Source organism: Anser anser (genome assembly GCF_964211835.1).
Source record: "Anser anser genome assembly, chromosome: Z".
Lineage (NCBI taxonomy): Eukaryota > Metazoa > Chordata > Aves > Anseriformes > Anatidae > Anser > Anser anser.
Window position 1 is genome coordinate 1,412,749 of NC_139723.1, and position 9,452 is coordinate 1,422,200.

At 43.5% G+C, this 9,452-nt stretch overlaps 1 long non-coding RNA gene across 1 annotated transcript; it reads right to left on the minus strand.

The window, feature by feature from the left end:
* Nucleotides 1-4,555: 4,555 nt before the first annotated feature.
* On the minus strand, nucleotides 4,556-8,845 carry LOC310889001. Its single transcript, XR_014576308.1, has 2 exons — nucleotides 8,759-8,845; nucleotides 4,556-4,818 (listed from the first exon to the last, which is right to left on the minus strand). It is a non-coding gene; the product is annotated as an uncharacterized lncRNA (long non-coding RNA).
* Nucleotides 8,846-9,452: the final 607 nt, after the last annotated feature.

Consider the following 9,452-nt stretch of genomic DNA (forward strand, 5'->3'; position numbering starts at 1 on the left):
AGTTACAAATACAAAGCATGTGCACTTCACTTCTCCTAACCAGTGAGTGGGAGCTCCTGGAGGAGATGGATATCTTTCTGAGCAGAATTTAAATTACTGTGGCTGTGTATTTTCCCTCAGATCCTTGTTCTTGCTTCAGTTGCACACTCGCTAGCAAATGATGAAACCCCATTGGTAAATCTGCTGCAGGCATGTAACACTAATAGCTCGCAGGCATTTTTTACATTGTAGGAGTTTCAGCTGCACTGACTCATGCCTCATGCAGTTCAGTGTCCAGACCAAACAAATTTGAAACGTTCAGTGGGGCAGCCTCAGCCAAAAGAAAAAAAAAAAAAAAAAAAAAAGAGAGAGAAGAAAAAAAGAGAGGAGAAAAAAAAATGTCTGAAGTATTGTAATGGATGAATGCAGCAGAAAGTTTAAAACAATTTTAGAGGAAAGCGTAATCTCACTAAGCCTATGTAACTCACAGAGAAGGCAAACCAGCATCACCATTGTCCTTGCAGATCCCTGGTGTTTTACCAGCTGTGCTTTTGAGGAGAACAGACGATGGCTGTGCAGTGTTGCCTGCAGTGCTGGCAGAGTGCAAACTGCTGGGAGGTGAGGACCAGAGTCCCGTGTGCCCTCATGCCCAAACTTCAGTGAAAGGAGTTGACAGCCTCAAATTATTATTATTATTTTTTTTTCAGATGCCCAAGAGGGAACCAAGGCTGGAGGCTCAGTGGTAGGGCAGTATCCATCCCTTGCGCATGACCAGCACTGCCACGGAATATGGACCTGGACACGGGTCTATCAGGCGGGTTTCTGCCATCAGAGGAGTGATAACAGTTTATCACACAGTGCTAGGACCCTAGGATGGGCGAGGGGTCTCAATCAGAGGCTCCTTGCCAGCAGGTCCCATGGACAATGTTGAGGAGGAAAGTGATACAACACCAGAACTTCTGGCTGTGCTCTATAGATGCCCAGGAAGGATTACCGACTTATTAAACAGATGTTTTCTATATATCTTGCATCGCACATGTAAGAAGACTGAGCCACACGGCTGGGCACATGTACAGCCTGTACAGCTGTGTGCTCCCCTCACTGCTTTCCCCGTGCTTTGCCCCCCATTTCTTACCGCTTTACTTCATTTCCAGTTTATGCCCCACTACCCTGCCTGGCTCCTGCAGGGCCAGCACAGGAACAGGCTGCCGGAGCACAGCCAGGAAAAATACTCTGAAACTCTGATACCTCTGCAGCAAACGTCGCACAGCGGGGCTGCGTTCCTCTGCAGGACTGCTGAATCCCCTCCAGCTACGGCTGGTTGGTTTCAGCTTTGAAAAGCTGCGTTTTCACTTCCTCAGACCAGGGAAACTTTTGCGTAGCCTGCTCTTTAGTTATTTTCTTAGGAAAATCATTGTTACCAGCCTCTTTTCAGCCTGCGACTGTTTGTTATTGATAGCTTCAGTAGGCATGGCGACTTCCCGGCATCCCGTGGTAGCCTCACAATCCTTCAGACCCCCAGCTTCCTTCTTCACCTATTTTTAAACTGGCTGGCTCACAGTTAGGGGAAGAACTCAGCAGGAGCTTTAATAAACATTTATCAGCATAAAATATTTTCCCATCTGTCCGCACACCACCTTCAGGGTGTGCATGCCACCACCAGCAGCTCAGGCACGCCGCAGAAGATCTGGTTCTCTCCCATTTTGCGCTTTCTGTGGGTATTTGATCAGCAAGCGTGGAGTCTGACACTTCTTTTGGGGAGCTGCTGCCTCCTTGTTCCCACACCTCTGCTCCCATCTTACCTGTGACAGTGCAGCCAGGTGCGTGGTCGTGCAATTAGCTGATTGAGACTAAAAATTATGCTTTTACCCGTGACCTGACCTAATTACTGGACCTATTCCAACACGCAGCCCACGAGCAATTGAGGCAGCAAAGCTGAAACGCTGGCACGGGGCAGGAACAACCAAAAGGAGAAGGGCGAAGGAGGAGAGCATCTCTTTACACCGATTTCTCCGCATAAAGAAACGCTCCTCCACATGCGAGCAGAGCCTTTTTGATGCAGCCGCGTCACCCTGAGGGCGAAGAGGTGTAAATGAGAGCACGCCCTCTGCGTGTGCATCATGCGGCTCTGTGCATCAAGAGGCTCCTGGTGCCACAGCTACTGTGGGCAGGAGCACACCGGGGTTAGGCGAGGGATAAGCTGATGCGAAGCAGTGCTGCGGCAGCTTCTCCTCTACGTGCTCTTGCAGGGCAGTGCTTCCTGGTGGGAAGAAGGCATGCACGGCCTTGTAAGTAGTGGCAGGTGGAGAAGAGTGCCACGGCAGCTGCTGGAGCAGCTAACGAAGTGGGAACCAGCACCCCAACTTCTGTGTCAGCCTCCTGTTCCCCTGGCCATACCCCAGTGGAGCATCAGGCAGTGCAGCTTATGGGCATCTCTGCTCTTGGAGTTCATTTCAGGATGTGGCAGTGCATGGAAATAAAGTAGAATAACTGCATCGAATCGATCCCACGGGCTCTTCTCAGTTCCCACAGAAGTGCAACTGGCATCGCTCACAGAAATGCCTTGAGGTGGTTTGCGCCAGGGCATTCTTTTCTCAAATCAGGACACTAAAGCCATTGCTTTTCTAAATTGTTATGCAAACTTTTTGTGTGTGTGTGTGAAGTAACGTAAGCTTCAGGAGTTGCCATGGTTTCCAAACCCGTGAGCACACTGCAACATCACTGTGCAAGAGCTGAGTGAATCAGAACTGCTTGACAGCTGTCCAGGAGTGTTTAGAGGAAAGGAAGAATGAGAATGGATCTACCCCACAAATCTGTACCCTTCCCTGCTTCTGAATCAGCTGACTATAAATTGAACGAGGCACGGAAAAAGTTAAGGGACTGCTGAGAGTTAAGGCAGACATCACCCATAAACCTTTGGATGCAACAGTGGTTAAACTTGAAATTCAAGACAGCTTTCGTTTTGTCTGTGGGTGACCACAGCTCTCATTTCAGCTTTCTTTAAGCAGATAGCTAAACAAACACTCTCTCCCTTTCAGCTATTTAAAATCAACAGCTTAATTGCTGTTCAGCCATATCTGCTAATTCCGCTGAGAAGCAGCGCGAAGTTTTGTTCAGACATGCTGTTTACATTGCTTCCCAGCTAGAAGGTAGCAAAAAACTTTTTAAATATCTAGCCCGTGCGCTAATTAAGAGCAAACAATCATCAAGAAGCCAGTGTTTAAACGCAAGCCTCACAGTGACATAATCACAGATAACGAACCTGCTGTTACAGAAAGACAGCATTTTCAGCATATCCTTTCTCTGCTAAGAACCTCGTGTCCTGCACTTCTGCTCTTTGAATTTAAAAGCTGATGGGAATAGACTTCTCTGCAATTACGTCATGGGTTTCTTGGGAATAAGTTGTTAAATATCTTTTTTCCTTTGTTTGAAGAGTGGCTCTTCTACACCCTTCAATAGCAACTGTTCAAGATGTGTCCCACGCTTAGCAAAAGCATGTAAACAGAAACAAACAGCCCAAAATCAAAACCTAAACTGAAGTGGGAGCACATTCTGATGGTAAGCAACAAGGCTCCCCTGGATGGTTAATCTGTTTTCATGCAGGACTCACTTTCACCAGAAAAATCACCTCCCTTAGGAGAAGTGCATTAATGCGCTTTTGATGGCAGCCTGTCGTTCAGAGGAGAAATGGGCAGGGGATTTAATTGATCTCGGCTAAACTCTACCTGCAGATTTTGCCACAGCCTGCTAATTGGTAAAGTCCATGATCGTCATCCGCCGCTTGGGCTTCACCCAGGGATTTACCTCTGTCTGAGTCACGACGTTTGACGCTAATTAGCGCCAGGCCACCCATTCATTCCGGCGCCCGCTGGAGCTTGGGGTGCCCCGTGTGCCGCGGTCCCCGCAGCAGCAGCGGGCTCCGGGCAGGCAGGGGCAGCACACTTGGGTCCGTGCTGGCTCCAAGGCGTGCACGGGGCTCCCGGCACCTGCGGACACCCCTGGCACACACCGGGGCAGTGACCCCAGAGGGCAGCCAGCCCTCAGCCGCACGCGATGCCGGACGGCCCCTTCCACTCATAAAATACATCTCAGTTAAAACGTAATTCGGAGGATAGTTTAAAATGGATGAATGTACTTCAGGCCACCTAGTTGTGTGAGCAGTCTCTTTGTTTCTCAAGCTGCCAGGCTCACAGGCGGTACGTAGCACTTCGTCTCCAAGCGTGTCTCCACCGTCTCCGTTTCACAGCTCAGTTCTGTCTGCCAGGCAGTGAAACAAACTGCAAAAGTATCGTGGCCACAAATCTCATTTACTCCTGCGAAGCATATTCATCTTACCACAACAGTGTCTGACGTGTCGCTGTATCTACCTGTGTCCTCGTGCCGTGAAATAAAGTTCTGATGTTACAGGGGCTGCACTGAAAAGAAAAATGTGCGACGTTCCACACAGTGCTTCCGGAGGATTTGATATAAATCCCTGACTGGGCCAGCTTTGGGAATTTTCTTGAGCCAACTGACCAAGAAATTGGCATCAGAAAGTCAGTAGAATTAGCAGACTCATACGGGCCTGGCCAGCAAGCCTTTGGCTTTAGAAGCTGTTTACTGAGTGTGCTTCCCTCTAGTCAGAGAAATTAACTGCAGAAGTTTGTCCCTAGTCCCAGTGAAAATTGCCTCTTAGTTTTCCCTCAATCTTTGCTAATAAAGCTCTAAATGTCTTCGTGGTGTCTGCAAGTCCAATGCAAATCGGAGAAAGAAGTAACAGTTTCAGACTGGGATTCACGGAGCCCTCAGAGAACGCGTGGAGCTTCTGATGCACGTGGCATTTTCCACAGATACTCCTACCTGGGACAACAGAGTGATTTTTTAAAATTGCTACACATGTACTTAGTACAACATCTCTTTTGGTGCGTACAAATACTTGAATTCAAACTGGTATATACCTGTATTCTGGGAAAAAAACATACCAGCACGGGAAAAAACTATGGTACGTGCTTGCAAAAAGCAACCTGGTACTTAGAAGACCTCCTGTCTGAAGCCCTGTCTCAGCTTTCAGACCACCTCGTCATTTCTCATCGCGGGTTTTAATAACGTACCCTAACTGTCAAATGTTATAATTCAGGCTGTGTATGTTTACCGTGATTGCTGGACTGGTGATCTCCTGTCAGAGCAACAGAACCTGCTGTGATAGCAAACGAAAAAGGTTTCCAGTGATATCGCTGAGAACCGTCACATATTCAGATATTGCAGACATCAGAGAAAAGCCACCAGTTTCTTCAGGTTGGTGGCTGAAGTGCCACAGCATCTATTTAGTTTAACCTACAAATGTTAGGGCTACTTTTGTTCTCTGTGTCATTGTAGCATGAAAAAATAAAAATCTGGTCCATAAGGCTGGAACACTTGGTTTTTTTTTTTTGGTGTAATAACATTCTTGAGAGATTAAGTCAGAGGGTTTTGTTTTGTTGTGTTTGTTGGTTTTTTTGTTTGTTTGTTTTGTTTTTTACTCTGTTCAAGGTATGTTTCACAAATTTTACAAAATGCAGTGACCAAGGCCAAACATAGAAATGAACATGGATAGAAGAACAGAGCATGAGGTTTCCTTGCATTGTCTTTAGTGGAGCACATATGGCTTAAACTGCGGAGTCTGAACTCCTCACCCACAATTGTAGCAGCTGCTTTAGAAAATAACAAGCACAATAAGAATGCAAAATGCTGCATGGAAATCTGAGCCCAGATTTATTTTTAATATCTGAAGTTTTTTTTTTTTGATTTTCTTTTTTTGGGGTGTGTTCTTACAGTTCAAGTTTTCAAGTTGACCCAAAAGAAGATATGAGGTTTTTTACTCTCTCCTCATTTCCAGATTTATTACAGCTAACACAAAGCCATTTGTTCTTTTGCCAACAATACCAATTAGCTTAAATGGCTCTTTTGCCTCCTGGGCACTGACAGGGATGAATTTACAGGCCGTGATCCCCTCACACTTCGCATTGTGCTCAGCTAACCCGGCGATGGTTTCTCTCATCAGGTACCCACTCTGCTTCACAGAAGTAGTTGTCACTCTACACTTGCCCTGTCCATTCATCTTTTCCAACGTGACATTTTTTGTCCTTTTATCTTTGTCAACCATATTTGTGGTCCTGTTATTAACCCGTTTAATGTGTAATGCTTTTTATTATGTCTGTATTTCAAAGTACCACAAGCCGGCATTGCATTTAGGTCACAATAGATTAGAACAATTGCAAATCTTTTACCATAAACATGCACATTTCTATCAATGAAGGCTGACAGATAAGTCTGGAGCAATCAATCTGAGATTGAAACTACACTGCTTATATCATTTTTTCATTTAATTCCATGCCTTACTCCTCTTTCCTTCTATTTTTCTTCTAGGGTCCAGTGTACAGCTGGGACAGTGTGACTGCAGCTGCTTGGATAACTGGACAGAAGCACTGTTTTTGCAGTCACAACACACTGCAGCACGGCTTACTGGTCCTGCACCTTTCTGTGCTAAGCCCTCCAGTGCCCTGGAGACTGGGGGAGGGATGAGTATACTGCAATCTTTAACTTCCAGCATTGGCATGGAGATCTTTTTATGCACTTTTTGGGTATGTATGAGGTCACAAGCCTTCTCATCCTCCAATTATTTGTATATGTTCAGACAAAACACACAAGGCTTGAGTATCCAGCTTAAGAACTGAAGCTAAGGAGCCAAATTCACAAATATTTGAATGTCGTCTTAGCAAAACAAGTATGCTTTTTAGCTCTTTCTTTTTTTTTGTTGTTCTTATCACCCCCACATTTACTGAATCTGCAGGCTCAGTAGGGACTGAACAGTAGGGACCAATGGTATCTGACCCTGCTGAAGGTGCACTTTGTTATTGCTATGAGTACCCATCACTAGAGACATCATCACTACATGGCCACGTTGCTTCGGTTTTTCTGCAGCACCACAAGGTTCCTTCATCCTTTTTTTTAAAAATCTCACTTTTCTCTTTTTTTTTTTTTTCAACAAAAAACATTGTTACATAGTTAACTTTTGAGGAAGGTTTTGCATATTTAAAAGCATAGCTGAATATTTTAGGTCTAGAAACAGGTCCAGACACAATTCTCGTATCTGACTATTCCGAAACTTAGAGTCATCTGAGGTTCAAACAACATTTTTCAAGTCTGTTTAAATTACCACAGAGAGCTGGGCAATATTCCTAAAAAATGTTTTTTCAAATGTAGGGTAAGATGATGATTATATGCATTATAAAAAAGTATAGCATAAAAGAATAGTGTTATTTAACGCAGAGGTGAGCATTCAGCATGCAAACCAACATTTAGAAACACTAAACAAAACTGGTCAATAGTGCAGGCATTGCTACAATTCGAGCCTTGACCATGGGATATGCTCAGGCAAGCCTGACTTCTTCACCAGTATTTGTATGAATGGATTTGAAGGGAGAAAAAAAAATAAAAAATTGAAAACAAGATGCTTTCCATTGGGGGGGGGGGAGGGGGGGGGAGATCTTTTGCAATGAAAAAGAAAATATTGCAATTTAAATCAGTCGAATTTGAAACAGTGCCATCATGAGTCACCCTAAGTACAGCCTCATGTCTATTGATCCTGGTCTCTTGGGCAGAGTCCCTAATGTGTCTACCTTGCCTATAATATACTACGATCTTACTGCAGGAAATTTGGAAGCCCTTGGCCTGGTATATCAGGGCAGCTAGCTGCATTTAAAAATGGAGACGATGTATCTAGGAGCATATATCCAATCAAAATACTGTGTATTCTGTGCTTTTTCCAGACTGTTGAAAAAAAAAATAAATCAGTATTTCCCCTGGACAAATCAATTTTGATGGAAAGCTTTCAATTAGATCTTCTCTGAGGATAACATTTCTCTTACAACATCTAATTGTGGATTCCAACAAAATAACCAAAGCCTCAGCTTAAGAATATCGTTTGCCTCACAGAAAAACACTGCAGACAAGTGTTAGTACTCAGCCCTGACAGATTCTGAGAAACTCTCCTGCCTCCTTCCAGACAAGGAAATGCAAAACTAATAAAGGCAGTAAGCCACCAGCAAACAGAATGATCTTGACCCTAACTTAGTGGTTACTGTGCTAACAAAAGTCAAGGAAAAAACAAGCCTCCGAAGCAGGAATAACACTGGTGAAGTGTTCCTTCCATGGACTGGAACATGGTGGCTTCCAGGTATTGCAGCTTTTATTGTTGTAATTTTTTCTCCTCTGCGTGAGGATCCTTCCCCACCCTTATACGCAAAAACGTTATTATAAGATTGTTTTAATTTTTATTCAGGCTTCCCTAGTAGTGCTCGTGTACAAGACCAGCACCATCTGAGGCCAGAAGGTGGCCAGGGAGCCACACAATCACGCAAACCACCGTCACAGCATCCTGGTTCACAGACCTGTGTGTTGATTAGACCATAAAAATATACAACATATGACAGTAATTGATTAAAAATTGTGTCCAAGCTTGACTTAACTCTCCACACCTGTACTAGAAGTGCTTGTTACGGCAAACCAGCGTCAGCTGAGTGCTTAATAAAGTGATGTATTAGAACGACGCCACCTATGCCATATTAAAGACCAACCAGTTTTGTACATGAATAATCCAACGCTTTACCTTCCCAGCTTGCATACGACATACCACGCAGCTGTGGCAGAACTACTGTGCAGCAAAGGCCTCCTGGTGACAACGTGGCTCAGCCAAACCACTGCTCCCATGCTATCAAGGCACACGAAAAAGCAAAAAAGGACAAATAGGAGGTTCTCTTACCAACAAGTCCTATCGATTCCTTTTGCAGCCTTCAGATTTTGCTGATAAACCTGTTCTTCTACCTCATCATCTCCAAGGCTCAGCACAGATCACATGCACAGGAAGGGCAAGGCATTTTGATCATATAGTTCTTGGGAAAGTCCTGCCCATCATTAAGGGTGTAGAGTCCCCTTATTTTCTGCAAAATTTTAAGTTAAAGGTGCCTGAGATTATGGTGCAGAGAGCACAGGTGAGCATCTGCTTAATCTTTGAATGATGGGTTTGAATAAGGCAGCAGACACCTCATACATTAATAAAATAAAATAAAATAAAGCAAAATAAAATAAAATTAAAATAACATAAAATAATAAAATAAAATAAAATAAAATAAAATAAAATAAAATAAAATAAAATAAAATAAAATAAAATAAAATAAAATAAAATAAAATAAAATAAAATAAAATAAAATAAAGTAAAGTAAAGTAAAGTAAAGTAAAATAAAGTAAAGTAAAATAAAGTAAAGTAAAATAAAATAAAATAAAATAAAATAAAATAAAATAAAATAATAAAAAACTTTGGGACCCCACCTTAAAACCTTAAAGGTTAAAATCTTAGAAAGAGAAAACAGAGTGACTGGGCTGAGCATACACATACACAACACTTCTGAGGCTTCAGTGCTCACGTACGTTTTCATGTGTATAAGTTAATACGAAAA